The sequence below is a fragment of the Bubalus kerabau genome, chromosome 5, assembly GCF_029407905.1.
Source record: "Bubalus kerabau isolate K-KA32 ecotype Philippines breed swamp buffalo chromosome 5, PCC_UOA_SB_1v2, whole genome shotgun sequence".
Lineage (NCBI taxonomy): Eukaryota > Metazoa > Chordata > Mammalia > Artiodactyla > Bovidae > Bubalus > Bubalus kerabau.
Genome location: NC_073628.1, coordinates 53798917 through 53818946, shown reverse-complemented (window position 1 = coordinate 53818946; position 20030 = coordinate 53798917).

The window sequence follows — 20030 nt, the reverse complement described above, 5'->3', positions numbered from 1 at the left end:
TGGGTTTTCTCACGAGGTACGATGGGGTACTCAGGGAGCCTCTTGTGTGGTACTAGGGAAGTCACTTTTCCTGCTTGTGGCGAGGGGAGCGCGTCCTTGCTCTGGAGTCATGGTAGGGGAATCGGGCATCAAGAGACGTTGAAAAAGGACTCTCCAAGTCTTTCTCGGGTTACTTCAGGAAACTCTGGGTTCCCTCGACTTGTGCCAGTGACCTCAGGTAGCTTCTCAGGGAGCCTCTGAGAATTCAGGGATACTGTGGTGTTGGGAGGGGCCTCTCGGGACTCCACTGAGTTTGGTTCAATGGAAAAGGGCCTCTTCTCTAGTTGAGGCAGGAACCTCAGGGTTCCTTTCCATTTCTGACTCCAATCGCAGGGTCCCTGAAGAGTTGGGCCAGGAGAGTAAGGCCTCGTCTTGTGTGAAGGAATGCAACTTCACTTGCCTCTCGAGTTGTTCACGGGGTGACAGTCCACATTTGGAGCTGTGAGTGGAATCTGCAGGTTTTTCCAGACGATGCATGGGGATGTCAGTGTCCCTTCATGTTGTGCCTTCATCCACAGGGTTGCCTTCGAAGAGATGTCTGGGCGTCAGGTTCTTATCTAGAGTGGACTGGGAATTCGGGATCTTTCAGCATGTGGCACCAACCATGAGGATACTTTTTGAATTTCCTCATGAGACCGGCCTCATCCGGAGGTTCGCGGGGAACGTCGGGAACCCCTTGCAGACAAAGCATGGGAATCGACCCTCCTGTCGCGATCAGGAGGGGTGAAAGGGCTCACAGGAAGTGGTGCCGTGAACTTTGGTGTTTCCCTCGAGTGAGACTGGTATATCAGGGAACTTTGGGGGTCGCATCAAGGGTGCCAAGTACCGTTTTGTACTTCAGGATGGAACGTGGGACTTCTCTTGATACGCTGTAGCGGCCAAGGGCCTCATCTTGCGATGACGGGGGAGCCACGTGGTTTTTCTCGAGTTGCGGCGGGATTCTCGAGTTACGACGGGGATTTCAGGCTTCCTCTTGTGTTGGGCCAGGGAAGTCCAATCATCCATTCGAGTTGCGAGGGAGAGCTGGGGGTTGCGCTCGAGTCACTGCAGGGCAAAGGAGACCTCATCTAGGCTTGTGTCCAGGACCTAATGTTCCTCTCCAAGGGCCACAGGGATCTCAGGTTTGCATTCCAGACTCACCCAGTGAGTCAGGCCTCGTGTCGAAGGGAAGCAAAGGACTCCGCTCTCCTTTCGAGTCGCGACGGGCACCTCTTGGAACCCACTTTGTGGCCTAAAAGGAGTCAAGCCTCCTGTGAAGTTTGGAGAGAGGACTTGGGACTGCTCTCCAGGCCATGCAGGAAAAGATGGCCCTCATCTCGCGATGACGGAGGGGTCTTGTGGGTTTTCTCGAGCTGCGGCACCAGTGTGGGGTTTCACACGAGGTACGACAGGGAGCTCAGGGAGCCTCTCGTGTGGCGCCAGGGAAGTCAGGTCTCCATGTGCATGGCGAGGGGGAGCGGGTTATTGCTCTTGAGCCATGGTAGGGGAATCTGACCTCAAGACGCATTGAAGAAGGACTCTTGAGGTCTTTCTTCGGTTGTGGCAGGAAACCCTTATTTCCCTCGACTTTTGCCGGTGGCCTCAAGGAGCTTCTCAGAATGCCTAGGAGAAGTCAGGGATACTGTGGAGATGGGAGGGGCCTCTCGGGACTCCACTGGTTTTGTTTTAATGGAAGAGGGCCTCATCTCGGGTTGAGGCAGGAACCTCAGGTTTCCTCTCCATTTCTGACTCAGATCGAAGCGTGCCTGCAGAGTTGGGATTGGATACTCAGGCCTCGTCTTGTCTGAGGAAGGGAACTCCGCTTGCCTCTCTCGTTGTTTAAGGGGTGACAGGCCAGTTGTGGAGCTGTATGTGGATCCTGTGGGATTTTCCGGACGATGAACAGGGTTGCCAGTGCCCCCTCGTGTAGTGCCTTCATCCACAGGGTTGCCTTAGAAGAGGTGTCCGGGCATCGGGTTCTTATCAAGAGCAAGACCGAGAAATCGGGGTCTTTCGGCACGTGGCACCAACATGAGGCTACGTCTCGAATTTCTTCGTGAGACTGGCCTCATCCTGAGGTGCGCCATGAAGGTTGTGAACCCCTTCTAGACAAAGCAGGGGAATCGACCTTCCTGCCATGATCAGGAGGGGAGAAGGGGCTCAAATGAAGTGGTGCCAGGAACTTCGGTGTTCCCTTGGAGTGAGACCGGTATATTGGGGAACTTTTGGGGTCGCATCAAGGGTGCCAAGTAGCATTTCGAACTTTATGACGAAACATGGGACTTCTCTTGAGACTCTGTAGCGGGCAAAGGCCTCATATTGCGATGAATGGGGAACCACGTGGTTTTTAAGAGTTGCGGCGGGATTCTCGAGTTACAACGGGAAATTCAGACTTCCTCTTGTGTTGGCCCAGTGAAGACCAATCTTCCATTCGAATTGCGAGGGAGAGATGGGTGTTGCTCTCGAGTCACTGTAGGGCAAAATAGACCTCATCTAGGCTTTTGTCCAGGACATAATGTTCCTCTCCAGGGGCAACAGGGATCTCGGGGTTGCATTCCAGACTCACCCGAGGTAAGGCCTCGTCTCGAGGGGAAACAAAGTACTCTGCTCTCCTCTCAAGTCGCGACAGGTATCTCTTGGAGCCCACTGAGTGGCCTAAAGGGAGTAAAGCCTCCTGTGAAGTTTGGAGAAAAGACCAGGGATTGCTCTCCAGGTCAGGCAGGAGAAGAAGTCCCCAATCTCGCGAAGACGGTGGCGTCTCGTGCGTTTTCCCGAGCTGCGGCGCCAGTGTGGGGTTTCTCATGAGGTATGACGCGGAGCTCAGGGAGCCTCTCATGTGGCGCCAGGGAAGTCAGGTGTCCATGCACATGGCGAGGGGGAGCGTGTCATTGCTCTCGAGTCATGGTAGGGGAATCCGGCCTCAAGACGCGTTGAAGACGGACTGTTGAGGTCTTTCTCGCGTTGTGGCAGGATACCCTGTGTTCCCTCGACTTGTGCCGGTGACCTCAGGGAGTTGCTCAGGGTGCCTCTGAGAAGACACTGATACTGTGGTGTTGGGAGGGGCCTCTCGGGACTCCACTGCGTTTGGTGCAATGGAAGATTGCCGGGAGCCAGCGAGAGACATTCCACTCGTGACAAATGTCATGAGGAAAGAGTCTCGGCATATGCAAAGGCGGGATCGAGCCTCCGGGAGTTCCCCCGTATATTCTTGAGCATCTACCCCCAAAAACCAAAGTCTGCATTCTTTATTGCTTTGTTCTCTCACCTCTGACATTACTGGGGATGTCTCCCACCACCATCTCACTCTCTCTGTCAAAGAGCTAACTTACAGCTCCAACTAATAATGTTCCTGGGCAATGAGTAGTGTTTAAATCCAAACCCCTCAGATGGTTTTCTAACTCGCCTGACAAGTTTACCCAGTCTCCTACAGCTACGCATACGATTGTGTACAGTCTCCCAGCCTCGAGACGCACGGGAAGTTTAAGATATTCAAATAGCTTAGAGCCTCTCAGAGAGTTAGAAACTGTCAGAATAAAACTAGTAAAAGATTTCATTGATGAACCAATGCTTTTTGCCAAGTTTCCGCATCCCCTGAATTGTATCCTTGAATGTGTGTTAATTAATATAGTTGGTATGTAGAAAAAATAAGTAGTGGCCTTGATGTTGGTAACTTTAGACCCTTAAGGTAATAAATTCTTTTCTTTGTTGTAAACCCATTACACATCCGCCGTATAGGAATGCAATTTTATCTTCGAAAGATGGCGCCAAACCTTAAACAATTACTCTTAGAGAAAATAACTCTTATGGTTGATAAGTCTTTGTCAAGAGTCATAAAATGTTAATAGGTCTTCTGGCCAGAAGATGATGTAAATCATCTAAACCATTTTTATACGATAAATCTGCAGAAAAGAAACCCTGATTTTTGATAAGGATTAAAGACTGCTGACTTTGCATCCCCTATTATCCTCTATGTGTAACTTAGGGTATTAAAACCTGTGTTGAAAATAAAGCTACGGGCCTTGCTCGCCAACGCTTGGTCTCCCCATGTCATTATTCCCCTCAATTTTCAGATGAGTGTCCATCTGGAGCGCGGATATCCTCTGCGACCATTTATTTGCCTGGGCTTCGAAGACCCACTCGATAAGGTGTCTAAGGTGGGGCACCTTCCTCTATTCTAGGGGGTACTTGCAGCCTCCGTGGTCAGAGCTAACCTGGTGTCACGGGTTATATTGATTTTCCGCATAAACCAAGCTACTCAGCTGCTTTTCTCCATTGAATTTTCCTACTGAGCTATCCTCATTCTATTACTCTTTATATCTTTGATGAATAAATAAATATATAAATAGGTCGCCTACTCCATCTTCCCTTCGAATACCCTGGATCAGCTGGGGCTGGACCTCTGCAGGTGGCACCCGAGACAGGCATTTCGAAGGTAAATCTCCAACCCCATTCCCCCAGTGTTCAGTTTTGGGGACAGATAGGATCCCACTTAGGGGGCTGCAGATCCCCCTGTAGAATAGACAGGGCGAGAGGAGTGGGAAGTGTTGAAGAGTTAGAGAGAAAAAACGGTTTCTAAAAAGGCTGACAAAAAAGGCCTAATCTTTAGATAGCTAAAAGCAAAATCTTTTACTATCCTTAATTTTCTGACATGGGCAACACTGAATCAAATGAAAGACAGCTCTTTATAGGAGTAATTTTACAGTTATTAAGTAAAAGAAGAATCAAGGTTAAAAAATCTTCCATTCAATCATTTTTTACATTTGTACAAGACCACTGCCCTTGGTTTCTACAACAAGGCACTGTTAACCTAGGTATCTTGAAAAAACTAGGAAAACAGCTAAGAGCTTATTGTGCTCAGCAAGGTTTGGAAAAAATCCCTACTTACACCTTTCCTCTGTGGAATATGACTAGAGATGTTTTAGATCCAGCTCATGAATTTGAAAAGGTACCTGTTAAAGAGGAAAGTAAAGTTGGAAAACTACCTGTTAAACAAAAAAGCAAATCTGAAAAGGTACCTGTTATAAAGAAAAGTGAAAATGAGGAGGCTATACCTAGATATCGACAGCTAAATGAATGGCTAGCCGCTATGACTGCCAATGAGCATGTAAAAGATAGGGATGAAAAGAAAGATCAGCTCTCCCCTCAATTTGAAAAAGGTTTAGAGGAAACAGCAGCTCAATGCCATTCTGATGAGGATTGTTTTTTTTTTAGCTAAAGATTCTCCTAAAAGTTTAAGAAAACATCCCTAATCAGACCATCCGCTCCTAGGAGGTTGAGGGAAACATCCCCGATCAGACAGTTCATAAGATTTAGTTACCAAACAGTTAAAGGATCTCCAGAACAGAAGAGGAAAACTTCGGGACGCTCCCATCCCCCTATGCCTCCTCCTCCATGTCAGGGTAAAGGGCCACCGCTAGGAGTTTCCCGGAGAAGGATTTTCTCTAGTCCCAAGGATGAACTTGATCCTCACCTTGAGGCTTCTTTTCTAGTCCCCTCTGCAGTTTAGCCAGGGTAAAGAGGTTACAAAATAAATAAAAATATTCTCTAAAATTAAAAAAAAAATTAAAAATGGATTTCTCTGCATCAAAGAATAGACAAATATTTATTGACTGTGGAATATGATTAGAAATGTCCTGGACCTCCGTCACGAGGCTGTTAAATAGCCTATGGGGGAGGCTATAGAGGTGGATGGTGGTGAGTCTCCATTTACTGCACAGATCATATTTTCTGCCATTGAAAAAAAAAAAAAAGGAGGGAGAAAGTGGTCTACCTCCCGAGGAAGGAGAGGGCTTACAGGACGCTGCGGCCGAGAGCCCTGGCGAGCTCCCTCCCCCTCTGCGCAAACCTTTAAAAAACTTATCCACCACTTTCTGATTTTAGGCGACCGCCACCGCCTTCAATTGTGCCTCCCAGGACCCAGGAGTTCCCCACTTTGCCCCCAAAGCCTCCCAAAGTGTTGCCTAAGACTGAGGAAGATAAAAAGTTTTTTAAACAAAGGAGCTTTTAGTACACAATATTCAGAGCTTGCTCCTTGGAGAAAACTCCCTCAGGGGGGTCTCACCCAGGCTAGGAGAAAAGCGAAAAGGCAAGGAGATTTAATAACAATATTAACCCCTGATGTGCCGCTTACTCCAATTCCAACCGGAGTGGCTGGCCCCCTATCTGAGGACATTGTAAGATTTGTCCTGGGGCGTAGCTCACTTTCTTGTAAAAAAAAAATAAACAAAAAAAAAAAAAAGAAAGAAAAGAAATTTCGCTGGTGCATGGTGTAGGTAGATTCTGATGATATTGAGAAATTAAAGTCTTGATCTCACTGCCTATCAAAACTGTACAAATTAATAAAGGTCAAAGAGTAACACAGCTTTTACTTTTACCTTACTATCAGACAAGGAAAAACTTGACTTCTCAAGCTAAGAGCCACAAAACATTTGGATCTAGTGATCTAGCCTTTTGGGTGCAGGAAATTACAGTTCCAAGGCCTTTAAAAGATCTTTTAATTCAAGAGAATAAAACGCCAGGGCTATTAGACACAGGAACAGATGTCTCTTAATATTGCTGGGAAAGACTGGCCCAGCTCCTGGCCAACACATAATACTGAAAATGAGTTGGTGGGATTAGAGAAAGTGGTATGTGGGGTGGAGATGCTGTACAGGTGGTACATTTAACAATACTTTATATATTGTTATAAATACATAATATAAATGTATTTGCCTAATTACAGTTTGCCTAATTAGGTATGGGTATAAATAAAATATAATAAAGGTATACCTAATTCTATTTATAGATCTATACTTAATTAATTTGTATATAAATTAATATGTATACTATATACACACACATATATATATACTGTATAATTAAATATATATGGCAGTAATATAACGTGTGTGTGGCTGATATTAATTGGTATGGATTGATGTGCTGTGATGATATATGTTCTATATACTGTATAATTATAAATGTGTGACATGTATTATTACAGTATATTGGTTTGTGTTGGTTGGTATTAGCTGTGTATGTGTTGTATTGTTGTAATATATATTAATTAATATATTAATTATAAAGATTAATTCAAGTATATTGATTTATATATATTATATGTCAATAACTTTATACTTGTTGCCATATATAAATACATATATAAATGCATTTTGCATTTAGGTATATCTGTATACCTGTATACCAAAATGAGATAAGGAGGTTATACATTTATTACTTAAATTTATACAGAGACCTAAACTAAACATTAGACCTAAATTAACATATCCATAGGGAAACAGCTAGACAAATAGTGAAGTTATGTTCCAGTTGTAATTAATCACTTAAACGTAAACACACAGGGGCAGACTACAATGATGAGACACTAGATGCCTGAATTACAGGCTATGACTCGGCCCCTGGTCAAGTAAAAAGGCCTCCTTACAGGAGAGTGAAAAAGCCAGATGTGTTGCTAACTTGTGGGAGAGGGTATGCTTGTATATTTCTACAGAATGCAGATTCTCCGGTTTGGATCTCAGACAAATTCGTCATGTCACATTCCCCAAAGACCAGGTTCGCGGCGTGCGCACTCACTTGCTCCCCCTCCCCCAGCCAGCTCTCGCCTCCATGCCACCAGCAGCGCCTCGCACCCTCCTCGCTGCACCCCGTGACCTAGAGCAAAGAAGTCTGTGCAGCGAGTGAGGGCCAGAGAGGAAAGGGCACCCGTGGAGTGCCATCCAGACCAGCGTGGCCCCACTGGCAAGAGGGGACCGCCTTGAGCCCAAGCGGTGGCGGCTAGCCCTAAACCACGAACCCTGCCCCTCCGCCCGCCATAGGCGCCTTGGCCCACAGCCTGCCGCTTGCGTTCTGCCTCCTGATGCTGGGGACACTGCTCCCCCGGGCCGACGCCTACAGCTGCTCCCTGGTTCATCTTGTTTAAACCCTCAATATAATGTTTGCTCCTTTGTAATGCTACAACATCCACCTTATCTTATGATGTAACCACTTATTGAATTATGGTCTTGCTGTATTACAACAACTACAGGATTTAATGCAAACACGACGGTTTGTGGGCTTACTTATCTTGGGAACAGCAGCTTTGATAAGTGCAATCACTTCTGTTACTGTGGCAGCAATATCATTGACTCAACAAGTACATACTGCTCAATATGTTGATTCTATGTCCAAAAATGTTTCTTTAACATTGGCAACACAGAAAGCTATAGAGAGAAAATTAGAAATGAGGGTAGACAGGTCTCCATGCGTATTGCGAGGGGGAGCGCGTCATTGCTCTAGAGTCATGGAAGGTGTATTGGGCCTCAAGAACCGTTAAAGAAGGACTTTCAAGGTGTTTCTTGGGTCACGGCAGTAAACCCTGGGTTCCCTCGACTAGTGCTGGTGGCCTCAGGGAGCTTCTCAGTGTGCCTCTGAGAAGTCAGGGATACCCTGGAGTTGGGAGGGCCCTCTCGGGACTCCACTGGGTTTGGTGCAATAGAAGAGGGCCTCATCTCGAGTGGAGGCAGGAACCTCAGGGTTCGTCTCCATTTCTGACTCTGATCGCAGGGTCCCTGCAGAGTTGGGACAGGAGAGTCAGGCCTCGTCTTGTAAGGAGGAATGGAACTCCGCTTGCCTCTCGAGTTATTCACGCGGTGACAGGCAACTTGTCGAACTGTGTTTGGAATCTGCGGGTTTTTCCGGACGATGCACGAGGGTGTCAGTGCCCCTTCGTGTTGTGCCTTCTTCCACAGGGTTGCCTTTGAAGAGGTGTCCGGGCATCGGGTTCTTATCAAGAGCGGACCGGGGAATCGGGGTCTTTCGGCATGTGTTACCACCCATGAAGCTACGTCTCAAATATTCTCGTTAGACCGGCCTCATCCTGAGGTGCGCCGGGAAGGTTGGGAACCCCTTCCAGACAAAGCATGGGAGTCAACCCTCCAGTCGCAATCAGGAGGGGAGAAGTGACTCAGATGAAGTCGTACCGGGAAACTCGGTGTTCCCCTCGAGAGAGACCAGGGTGTCGGGGAACTTTTGGAATCGCATCAAGGGTGCCGAGTTTTCACACTTGAAGTGTGAAAACACTTCAAGAAGAAACGTGGGACTTCTCTTTAGACGCTGTAGCGGGCAAGGGCCTCATCTTGCGATGACGGGGTAACCATGTGGTTTTTCTCGAGTTTCGGCAGGATTCTCGAGTTACGATGGGGAATTCAGGCTTCCTCTTGTGTTGGCCCAGGGAAGTCCAATCTTCCATTGGAGTTGCGAGAGAGAGCTAGGGATTGCTCTCGAGTCACTTCAGGGCAAAAGAGACCTCATCTAAGCTTGTGTCCAGGACCTAATGTTCCTCTCCAGGGGCGACAGAGATCTCGGGGTTGCATTTTAGATGCAACCGAGGAGTCAGGCCTCATCTCGAGAAGAAGGAAAGGACTCTGCTCTGCTCTCGAGTCCCGACGGGTATTTCTTGGAGACCACTGAGTGGCCTAAAGGGAGTCAAGCCTCCTGTGGATTTTTTTTTAATTTTATTTTATTTTTAAACTTTACATAATTGTATTAGTTTTTCCAAATATCAAAATGAATCCGCCTCAGGTATACATGTGCTCCCCATCCTGAACCCTCCTTCCTCCTCCCCCCCATAGCATCCCTCTGGGTCGTCCCAGTGCACTAGCCCCAAGCATCCAGTATCATGCATCAAACCTGGACTGGCAACTCTTTTCATACATGATATTTTACATGTTTCAATGCCATTCTCCCAAATCTTCCCACCTTCTCCCTCTCCCACAGAGTCCATAAGACTCTTCTATACATCAGTGTCTCTTTTGCTGTCTCGTACTCAGGGTTATTGTTACCGTCTTTCAAAATTCCATATATATGCGTTAGTATACTGTATTGGTGTTTTTCTTTCTGGCTTACTTCACTCTGTATAATAGGCTCCAGTTTCATCCACTTCATTAGAATTGATTCATTCTATTCTTTTTAATGGCGGAGTAATACTCCATTGTGTATATGTACCACAGCTTTCTTATCCATTCATCTGCTGATGGACATCTAGGTTGCTTCCATGTCCTGGCTATTAGAAACAGTGCTGCGATGAACATTGGGGTACACGTGTCTCTTTCCCTTCTGGTTTCCTCAGTGTGTATGCCCAGCAGTGGGATTGCTGGATCATAAGGCAGTTCTATTTCCAGTTGTTTAAGGAATCTCCACACTGTTCTCCATAGTGGCTGTACTAGTTTGCATTCCCACCAACAGTGTAAGAGGGTTCCCTTTTCTCCACACCCTCTCCAGCATTTATTATTTGTAGACTTTTGGATTGCAGCCATTCTGACTGGCGTGAAATGGTACCTCATAGTGGTTTTGATTTGCATTTCCATGATAATGAGTGATTTTGAGCATCTTTTCATGTGTTTGTTAGCCATCTGTATGTCTTCTTTGGAGAAATGTCTATTTAGTTCTTTGGCCCATTTTTTGATTGGGTCATTTATTTTTCTGGAGTTGAGCTGTAGGAGTTGCTTGTACATTTTTGAGATTAGTTGTTTGTCAGTTGCTTCATTTCCTATTATTTTCTCCCATTCTGAAGGCTGTCTTTTCACCTTGCTAATAGTTTGCTTTGATGTGCAGAAGCTTTTAAGGTTAATTAGGTCCCATTTGTTTATTTTTGTTTTTATTTCCAATATTCTGGGAGGTGGGTCATAGAGGATCCTGCTGTGATGTATGTCAGAGAGTGTTTTGCCTATGTTCTCCTCTAGGAGTTTTATAGTTTCTGGTCTTACGTTGAGATCTTTAATCCATTTTGAGTTTATTTTTGTGTATTGTGTTAGAAAGTGTTCTAGTTTCATTCTTTTACAAGTGGTTGACCAGATTTCCCAGCACCACTTGTTAAAGAGATTGTCTTTAATCCATTGTATATTTTTGCCTCCTTTGTCAAAGATAAGGTGTCCATATGTGTGTGGATTTATCTCTGGGCTTTCTATTTTGTTCCACTAATCTATATTTCTGTCTTTGTGCCAGTACCATACTGTCTTGATAACTGTGGCTTTGTAGTGGAGACTGAAATCAGGTAGGTTGATTCCTCCAGTTCCATTCTTCTTTCTCAAGTTTGCTTTGGCTATTCGAGATTTTTTGTATTTCCATACAAATTGTGAAATTATTTGTTCTAGCTCTGTGAAGAATACTGTTGGTAGCTTGATAGGGATTGCATTGAATCTATAAATTGCCTTGGGTAGTATACTCATTTTCACTATATTGATTCTTACAATCCATGAACATGGTATATTTCTCCACCTATTAGTGTCCTCTTTGATTTCTTTCACCAGTGTTTTATAGTTTTCTATATGTAGGTCTTTAGTTTCTTTAGGTAGGTATATTCCTAAGTATTTTATTCTTTCCGTTGCAATGGTGAATGAAATTGTTTCCTTAATTTCACTTTCTGTTTTCTCATTATTAGTGTATAGGAATTCAAGGGATTTCTGTGTGTTGATTTTATATCCTGCAACTTTACTATAGTCATTGACTAGTTCTAGTAATTTTCTGGTGGAGACTTTAGGGTTTTCTATGTAGAGGATCATGTCATCTGCAAACAGTGAGAGTTTTACTTCTTCTTTTCCAATTTGCATTCCTTTTGTTTCTTTTCCTGCTCTGATTGCTGTGGCCAAAACTTCCAAAGCTATGTTGAATAGTAATGGTGAAAGTGGGCACCCTTGTCTTGTTCCTGACTTTAGAGGAAATGCTTCCAATTTTTCACCATTGAGGATAATGTTTGCTGTGGGTTTGTCATATACAGCTTTTATTATGTTGAGGTATGTTCCTTCTATTCCTGCTTTCTGGAGAGTTTTTATCATAAATGGATGTTGAATTTTGTCAAAGGCTTTCTCTGCATCTATTGAGAAAATCATATGGTTTTTATTTTTCAATTTGTTAAGGTGGTGTATTACATTGATTGATTTGTGGATATTGAAGAATCCTTGCATCCCTGGGATAAAGCCCACTTGGTCATGGTGTATGATCTTTTTAATGTGTTGTTGGATTCTGATTGCTAGAATTTTGTTAAGGATTTTTGCATCTATGTTCATCAGTGATATTGGCCTGTAGTTTTCTTTTTTTGTGGGATCTTTGTCAGGTTTTGGTATTAGGCTGATGGTGGCCTCATAGAATGAGTTTGGAAGTTTACCTTCCTCTGCAATTTTCTGGAAGAGTTTGAGCAGGATAGGTGTTAGCTCTTCTCTAAATTTTTGGTAGAATTCAGCTGTGAAGCCGTCTGGACCTGGGCTTTTGTTGGCTGGAAGATTTTTGGTTACAGTTTCAATTTCCGTGCTTGTGATGGGTCTGTTAAGATTTTCTATTTCTTCCCTGGTCCAGTTTTGGAAAGTTGTACTTTTCTAAGAATTTGTCCATTTCTTCCACGTTGTCCATTTTATTGGCATATAATTGTTGATAGTAGTCTCTTATGATCCTTTGTATTTCTGTGTTTTCTGTTGTGATCTCTCCATTTTCATTTCTAATTTTATTGATTTGATTTTTCTCCCTTTGTTTCTTGATGAGTCTGGCTAATGGTTTGTCAATTTTATTTATCGTTTCAAAGAACCAGCTTTTGGTTTTGTTGATTTTTGCTATGGTCTCTTTTGTTTCTTTTGCATTTATTTCTGCTCTAATTTTTAAGATTTCTTTCCTTCTACTAACCCTGGGGTTCTTCATTTCTTCCTTTTCTAGTTGCTTTAGGTGTAGAGTTAGGTTACTTATTTGACTTTTTTCTTGTTTCTTGAGGTGTGCCTGTATTGCTATGAACTTTCCCCTTAGGACTGCTTTTACCATGTCCCACAGGTTTTGGGGTGTTGTGTTTTCATTTTCATCCGTTTCTATGCAAATTTTGATTTCTTTTTTGATTTCTTCTGTGATTTGTTGGTTATTCAGCAGCGTGTTGTTTAGCCTCCATATGTTGGAATTTTTAATAGTTTTTCTCCTGTAATTGAGATCTAATCTTACTGCATTGTGGTCAGAAAAGATGCTTGGAATGATTTCTATTTTTTTGAATTTACCAAGGCTAGCTTTATGGCCCAGGATGTGATCTATCCTGGAGAAGGTTCCATGTGCACTTTAGAAAAAGGTGAAATTCATTGTTTTGGGATGAAATGTCCTATAGATATCAATTAGGTCTAACTGGTCTATTGTATCGTTTAAAGTTTGTGTTTCCTTGTTAAATTTTTGTTTAGTTGATCTATCCATAGGTGTGAGTGGGGTATTAAAATCTCCAACTATTATTGTGTTAGTGTTAATTTCTCCTTTCATACTTGTTAGCATTTGTCTTACATACTGTGGTGCTCCCGCGTTGGGTGCATATATATTTATAATTGTTATATCTTCTTCTTGGATTGATCCTTTGATCATTATGTAGTGACCTTCTTTGTCTCTTTTCACAGCCTTTGTTTTAAAGTCTGTTTTATCTGATATGAGTATCGCTACTCCTGCTTTCTTTTGGTCCCTATTTGCATGGAAAATCTTTTTCCAGCCCTTCACTTTCAGTCTGTATGTATCCCCTGTTTTGAGGTGGGTCTCTTGTAGACAACATATGTAGGGATCTTGTTTTTGTATCCATTCAGCCAGTCTTTGTCTTTTGGTTGGAGCATTCAACCCATTTACGTTTAAGGTAATTACTGATAAGTATGATCCCATTGCCATTTACTTTATTGTTTGGGGTTCGAATTTATACACCGTTTTTGTGTTTCCTGTTTAGTATTTGTTGGAGAGCTGGTTTGGTGGTGCAGAATTCTCTCAGCTTTTGCTTGTCTGAAAAGCTTTTGATTTCTCATTCATACTTGAATGAGATCCTTGCTGGGTACAATAATCTGGGCTGTAGTTTATTTTCTTTCATCATTTTAAGTATGTCTTGCCATTCCCTCCTTGCTTGAAGAGTTTCTATTGAAAGATCAGCTGTTATCCTTATGGCAATTCCCTTGTGTGTTATTTGTTGTTTTTCCCTTGCTGCTTTTCATATTTGTTCTTTGTGTTTGATTTTTGTTAATGTGATTAATATGTGTCTTGGGGGGTTTCGCCTTGGCTTTATCCTGTTTGGGACTCTCTGGGTTTCTTGGACTTGAGTGATTATTTCCTTCCCCATTGTAGGGAAGTTTTCAACTATTATCTCCTCAAGTATTTTCTCACGGTCTTTCTTTTTGTCTTCTTCTTCTGGGACCCCTATGATTCGAATGTTGTAGCATTTAATATTGTCCTGGAGGTCTCTGAGATTGTGCTCATTTCTTTTAATTCGTTTTTCATTTATCCTCTCTGATTCATTTATTTCTACCATTCTATCTTCGAATTCACTAATCCTATTTTCTGCCTCTGTTATTCTACTATTTGTTGCCTCCAGAGTGTTTTTAATTTCATTTATTGCATTATTGGTTATATATTGACTCTTTTTTTTTCTTCTAGATCCTTGTTAAACCTTTCTTGCATCTTCTCAATCCTTGTCTCCAGGCTATTTATCTGTGATTCCATTTTAATTTCAAGATTTTAGATCCATTTCACTATCCTTATTCGGAATTCTTTATCAGGTAGATTCCCTATCTCTTCCTCTTTTGTTTGGTTTGGTGGGCATTTATCCTGTTCCTTTATCTGCTGGGTATTCCTCTGTCTCATCTTGTTTAAATTGCTGAGTTTGGGGTGTCCTTTCTGTATTCTGGCAGTTTGTGGAGTTCTTTACTCTGGCATTTCCTCGCTGTGTGTGGGTTTGTACAGGTGTCTTGTCAAGGTTTCCTGGTTAGGGAAGCTTGTGTCCGTGTTCTGGTGGGTGGAGCTGTATTTCTTCTCTCTGGAGTGCAATGAAGTGTCCAGTAATGAGTTATGAGATGTCTGTGGTTTTGGGGTGACTTTGGGCAGCCTGTATCTTGAAGCTCAGGGCTGCATTCCTTTTTTGCTGGAGAATTTGCTTGGTATGTCTTGCCCTGGAACTTGTTGGCTCTTGTGTGGTGCTTGATTTCAGTGTCGGTATGGAGGCATTTGATGAGCTCCTGTCAATTAATGTTCCTTGGAGTCAGGAGTTCCCTGGAGTCAGGGTTTGGACATAAGCCTCCTGCTTCCAGTTATCTGTCTTACTTTTACAGTAGTTTCAAAACTTCTCCTTCTATACAGCACCATTGATAAAACATCTACATTAAAGAAGAAAAGTTTCTCTACTGTGAGGGTCACTCAGAAAGGTTCACAGCGTTACATGGAGAAGAGAAGAGGGGGGAGGGAGTTAGAGGTGACCCAAATGAGATCAGGTGGAATCAATAGTGGAGAGAGTGGGCTGGCCAGTAGTGACTTCCTTATGTGCACTCCACAACTGGACCGCTCAGAGATGTTCACAGAGTTATACAGAGACGAGAAGAAGGAGGAAGGAGACAGAGGTGGCCAGAAGGATAAAAGGGGGGAATGAAGAGGAGGGAGACAGATCCAGCCAGTAATCAGTTCCCTAAGTGTTCTCCACCGTCTGGAATACACAGAAATTCACAGAGTTGGGTAGAGTAGAGAGGGGTTAGGGAGGAGACACAGGCGACCTGGTGGAGAAAAAGGAGAGTCCAAAGGGAGAGAGAGCAGTCAAGCCAGTAATCTCGCTCCCTAGTGAAAAATGGGTACTGAAGATTGGGTTCTTAAAGGTACAAAATTGGTAACAAATACATAAAAGCAAAAATTAAAAATCTAGAGTAGAATTTGGAATTTCAAAAATACGATGTTAAAGAAAAGAAGAAGGAAAAGAAAGAGAGAAAAAACGAACAAAGAAAAACAAACAAGGTCGCAAAAATTATCAAGAAAATACAGGTACAAAATTGATAACTAATATCAAAAAGCAAAAATTAAAAATATAGAGTAGAGTTTGGAATTTCAAAAATACAATGTTAAAAAAAAGGAAGAAGAAAACTAAAGAGAAAACAAACAAACAAAAACAAGCAATGTCGCAAAAATTATAAAGAAACTACAGGTACAAAATTGATATCAAATACCAAAAAGCATAAATTAGAAATCTAGAGTAGAGTTTGGAATTTCAAAAATACAATGTTAAAAGAAGAAAAAAAAAAAAAAAACAAGGTCAAAAAATTATTATATATATATATATATATATATGAAGTTTGCTGAAGAAGAAAAAAATAGGGTCTTTTTTTTGCAAAGTAATAGGTTATAAAAGTGAAAATAAAAGGAACAATAGAGGACTTAAAATTAAAAAAATTAAAAAAAAGAAAGAATGATCATAAAAATATATCTAGGACTTTCTCTGGTTTTGTTGTGAGTATCGTGGGTTCAGTTCATTTTTGGCTAGTTCCTTGGTCCGACTTATATTTCTCAAGATCTATAGGCACCTTCCTATGTAGTCCTAGTAACCACAGGGTTTTAATCTATTGCCTGTAGCTTCCAAGGCGTTTCCCTCTGTTATAGCTTCTTTTGTTTGCTGGTCTCTTCAGTGTCTGGTTTACGCCCTGACACAAAGGGGACGGTGGAGGACACTTTTTTTTTTAGGCTCACTTGTTCAGTTGCACTGTGGGGAGGGAGGGAGGGATGCTGCAAACAAATAACACTGGCGTGCGGTCACAGCGCCTCAGCCACACTGGGTCTGCCCCCGCTCACGGCGCGTGTAGCCTCCCTGCCCAGACTGCTCTGGCTCTAGGTTGTTCCACCGGGAACAATCCGAGGCTGGCCCTGGGCTGCATGCACCTCCCAGGTCCAAGCCACTCAGGTTCAGGCACTCGGGTAGTCCTCAGAGGCACAGGCTCGGTTGGGCCTGCGTTTTGTGCTCTTCCCAGGTCCGAGCAGCTCAGGTGATGAGATGTTTGGCGAACGCCAATGTTGTGACTTATCGCCTCCGTGCCACTCGGTTATCTGGGTGTAAAACAGGCGCACCTTCTCAGGCAGATGTTGACCGTCCAGATCCCCAAGAAGTTTTAGTTAGCAAAGAAGCCTGCTTACAGTTTTATAGATAATGTCTCTCTGGGGCTGCGATTGACCCTTCCAGCTCTGGCTGCCTGTCACTGGAGGGGGAAGGTCTGCAGCCGGCTATCTCTGTTCAGTCCTTTGTTCCGTGCGCGGGCCTGGCGGTGTCTTAGGTTAGGGCTGGCTTTTTGCGTGGTAGATATCCCAGAGTCTGGTTTGCTAGCCCAAGTTATTTCATTCAGATAGAGCTCAGGGTATTCAGGCCAGATTCTTACTCTAAGCAATGCAGCCCGCGCTGTGCCTCCCTGCCCAGCCCCTGCTTGCTAATGGTGTGAGCAGGCGTCTGCACTGCTTCGCGGCTGGGGGAGTTACCGTAGGGCTTGCAATCTGCGAGTTTTAATTGTTTATTTATTTTTATCCCCCTTATGTTGCCCTTTGTGGTTCCAAAGCTTGGCAAAGATTTGGCGGTGAAAAGCTTTCCTGGTGTTTGGAAACTTTTCTCTTTTTAAGACTATCTTCCCGGGACGGAAATCCCTCCCTCCCTCTTTTGTCTCTTTTTTTGTCTTTTATACTTTTTCCTACCTACTTTCCAAGAGTTGGGTTGCTTTTCTGGGTGCCTGATGTCCTCTGGCAGCATTCATAAGTTGTATTGTGGAATTTACTCGACGTTTAAATGCTCTTTTGATGAAATTGTTTGGGGGGGAAAGAGTTCTCCCCGTCCTACTCCTCAGCAATCTTGGCTCCTCTCTTGTGGAGTTTGGAGAGAGCACGCGGGATTGCTCTCCAGGCCATGCAGGAAAAGAAGGCCCTCATCTCGCGATGTCGGGGGAGTCTCGTGGTTTTTCTGGAGCTGCGGTGCCAGTGTGGGGTTTCTCACAAGGTACGACCGGGAGCTCAGGGAGCCTCTCGTGTGGTGTCAGGGAAGTCAAGTCTCCATACAAGTGGCGAGGGGGCGCATGTCATTGCTCTCGAGTCATGGTAGTGGAATCAGGGCTCAACGCAATGAAAAAGGACGCTCGAGGTCTTTCTCGGGTTGCGGCAGGAAACCCTGTGTTCCCTCGACTTGTGCCTGTGACCTCAGGTAGCTTTTCAGGGTGCCTCTGAGAAGTCAGGGATACTATGGAGCTGGGAGAGGCGTCTCGGGACTCCACTGGGTTTGCTGCAATGGAAGAGGGCCTAATCTCGAGATCAGGAAGGAACCTCAGGGTTCCTCTCCATTTCTGACTCAGATCGCAGGGTCCCTGCAGAGTTGGGACAGGAGAGTCAGGCCTCGTCTTGTGTGGAGGAATGGAACTCCGCTTGGCTCTCGAGTTGTTCAAGGAGTGACAGGCCACTTGTCGAGCTGTGTGTGGAACCTGCGGTTTTTTCCAGACAATGCACGGCGGTGTCAGTGCCCCTTCGTGATGTGCTTTCATCCACAGGGTTGCCTTCGAAGTGGTGTGCGGGCATCGGGTTCTTATCAAGAGTGGACCGGGAAATCGGGGTCTTTTGGAATGCGGCACCACACACGAGGCTACGTCTCGAATTTCCTCGTGAGATGGGCCTCATGCTGAGGTGCCCCTGGAAGGTCGGGAAAGCCTTCCAGACAAAGCAGGTTAATCGACCCTACTGTCGCGATCAGGAGGGGAGAAGGGGCTCAGATGAAGTGGTGCCAGGAACCTCGGCGTTCCTCTCGAGTGAGACCGGTATGTCAGGGAACTTTTGGAGTCGCATGAAGCTTGCCAAATACTGTTTCAAACTTCAAGACGAAACATGGGACTTCTCTTGAGACGCTGTGGCGGGCAAGGGCCTCATCTTGTGATGAAGGGGAAACCACGTGGTTTTTTTCGAGTTGCGATGGGATTGTTGACTTACGACGGGGAATTCAGGCTTCCTCTTGTGTTGGCCCAGGGAAGTCCATTCTTCCATTCGAGTTGCCAGGGAGAGCTGGGTGGGAATTGCTCTCGAGTCACGGCAGGTCAAAATAGACCTCATCTAGACTTGTGTCCAGGACCTAATGTTCCTCTCCAGGGGCGATAGGGATCACGGGGACGCATTCCAGACTCACCCAGTGAGTCAGGCCTCGGCTCGAGGGGAAGCAAAGGATTCTGATATCCTCCTGGGTCGCGATAGGTATCTCTTGGAGCCCACTGAGTGGCCTCCAGGGAGTCAAGCCTCCTGTGGAGTTTGGAGAGAGGACTCCGGATTGCTCTCCAGGGTATGCAATAAAAGGAAGCCCACATCTCGCGATGACGTGGACGTCTCGTGGGTTTAATCCAGCTGGGGCGCCACGTTGTGTTTCTCACGAGGTACGATGGAGAGCTCAGGGGGCCTCTCGTGCAGCGCCAGGGAAGTCAGGTCTCCATGCCCGTGGTGAGGGGGAGCGGGTAATTGCTCTCGAGTCATGTTAGGGGAATCCGGCCTCAAGACGCGTTGAAGAAGATCTTTCGAGGTCTTTCTGGGGTTGTGGCAGGAAACGCTGGGTTCCCTCGACTTCTGCCGGTGACCTCAGAGAGCTACTCAGGTTGCCTCTGAGAAGTCAGGGATACTGTGGAGTTGGGAGGGGCCTCTCGGGACTCCACTGGGTTTGGTGCAATGGAAGAGGGCCTCATTTAGAGTTGATGCAGGAACCTTACTGTTTCTCTCCATTTCAGACACCGATTGCAGGGTCCCTGCCGAGTTGGGACAGGAGACTCAGGGCTCGTGCTGTGTGGAGGAATGGAACTCTGCTTGCCTCCCAAGTTGTTCACGAGGTGACAGGCCACTTGTCAAGCTGTATGTGGAACCTGTGGGTTTTTCTGGATGATGCAGGGGGTTGTCAATGCCCCTTCGTGTTGTGACTTCATCCACAGGGTTGCCTTCGAAGAGGTGTCCGGGCATGGGTTCTTATGAAGAGAGGACCAGAGAATCGGGGTCTTTCGGCATGTGGCACCACACACGAGGCTACCTCTCGAATTTCCTCTTGAGACTGGGCTCATCCTGAGGTGCACTGGGAAGGTCGAGAAAGCCTTCCAGACAAAGCAGGTTAATCGACCGTCCTGTCGCGATCAGGAGGGGAGAAGGGGCTCAGATGAAGTGGTGCTGGGAACCTCGGGGTTCCCCTCGAGTGAGACCGGTATGTCAGGGAACTTTTGGAGTCTGATGAAGGGTGCCAAGTAATGTTT